The sequence below is a fragment of the Brassica oleracea genome, chromosome C6, assembly GCF_000695525.1.
Source record: "Brassica oleracea var. oleracea cultivar TO1000 chromosome C6, BOL, whole genome shotgun sequence".
Lineage (NCBI taxonomy): Eukaryota > Viridiplantae > Streptophyta > Magnoliopsida > Brassicales > Brassicaceae > Brassica > Brassica oleracea.
The window spans coordinates 32,158,195-32,159,973 of record NC_027753.1 but is presented as its reverse complement, the minus strand read 5'-3'; the positions used below and the strand labels follow the sequence as shown (position 1 = coordinate 32,159,973).

The window sequence follows — 1,779 nt, the reverse complement described above, 5'->3', positions numbered from 1 at the left end:
GCTTGATATAATCTGATGGGTTTGTTTGCTTGTTTTGCGAGATGGGTTTCTCTGATGTTTTTCTTTGATTGCTTTCAGATGAATACATTGAGTTTGAACAATGATGATGACTACGCGAGTGACGATGGGGATTCAGAACAGGAAATGGATGAGAACAATCCTGTGGTGGATGAGTCTCTGATGAGTACAGCCGAGGTGAAAGGTAAACACAAGCGTAGACACTCTAAGTGCTAGAACTTTTTTACTATAGAAGGAGATAGGATGCCTGATGGAAAATTTAAATGTGTCTGCAACTACTGTAACCACTTCTACATCCTAGACTTACATAAAAGTGGAACCAATACCCTTCTTCGCCACTCAAGAACCTGCCCTAAAACCCCTAATAACACATGTCCTAAGATCGATCAGTTGGTGTTTCGAGAAATGATTGATGTGGCTATTGTCGAGCATGATCTACCTTACGCCTTTGTTGAGTACATAAGAGTTCGAGAAGCTTTGCATCAGATGTTTTTAAGATCTTTGAGAGGGAGAAAATGAAGCTCAGGCAGGTGTTGAGTGAAGTTCCGGGTAGGATCTGTCTAACGACGGATCTATGGAGAGCAATAACAATCGAAGGTTATCTCTGTCTTACTGCCCACTATGTCGACGCTGAGTGGAACCTTAGAGCTAAGATACCTTAGAGCTAAGATCCTCTCTTTTTGCGCTTTCCCTCCACCCCATTCTGGTCCGGCCATTGCCATGAAGCTAATGGAGCTGATTAAAGAATGGGGTTTGCAGAAGAAGGTCTTCACAGTAACCGTAGACAATGCGTCCTCTAATGACAACATGCAAGGAGTTCTCAAGAGGCAACTTAGAAAGGATTTAGTCTGCAGTGGAGACTTCTTTCACATCAGGTGTGCTGCTCACATTCTGAATCTCATTGTCCAAGACGGATTATCGGTGATAAGTGACGCCTTGGAGAAGATCAGAGACAGCGTTAAGTATGTCAAGGTCAGTGAGTCTAGAGAGTTGTTGTTTCTAGGCTGTGTGGAGACTCTTGGGATTGTTAAGAAAGGCGGTTTGGTTTTGGATGTCACTACGCGGTGGAACTCAACCTATCTGATGCTGTCTAGGGCTCTTCACTACAAAGAGGCGTTTAAGAATCTTGCAGAAATCGAAGCAAGTTACAAGAGCTTACCTACAGAGTCTGAGTGGTTAAGAGCTAGGCTGATTTGTGATTTGTTACAGCCGTTTGATAAGATGACAAGGCTCATTTCTGGGTCTTCGTACCCTACCGCGAATCTGTACTTCATGGAAGTATGGAAAATTCAAAGTTGGTTGGGTTCAAATGAGTTCCATGAAGATACGGTGATTGCTGATATGGTGGCTTCCATGAGGTTGAAGTTTGTTAAGTACTGGGAAGAGTACAGCGACATTTTAGCCATTGCAGCAGTGTTAGATCCTAGGCTAAAGTTCAAGGTTTTGGAGTACTGCTACCACAGTTCAGATCCAGCAACTTGTAAATCCCGAATGGATTACATACGCAAAAGGATGTTGAAGCTGTATGGAGATTACAAGAAGAATACTAGTGCGCATAGTTCACAAGAAGTAGAAGCAGATGCTTTACCAGCTGGTTATGGGGTAAGTTATTTAAAACCAATACTTTAGATGTGTATTTAAGTTATTACAAGAAGTAGAAACAGATGGTTTAATAATCCCTTTCTTTGCAGGGCTTCTATGAGTTCTTCTCTCAACAAGCAGGAACAAGGAAATCTGCTTTGGATTTGTATCTGAGTGAAC

At 42.2% G+C, this 1,779-nt stretch overlaps 1 protein-coding gene across 1 annotated transcript in view; it reads right to left on the bottom strand.

The window, feature by feature from the left end:
- Positions 1-1,779, bottom strand: part of LOC106299183 (MATE efflux family protein 5-like) — a 6,063-nt gene that overhangs the window by 1,717 nt on the left and 2,567 nt on the right. The gene's annotated exons all lie outside the window — the stretch shown is intronic.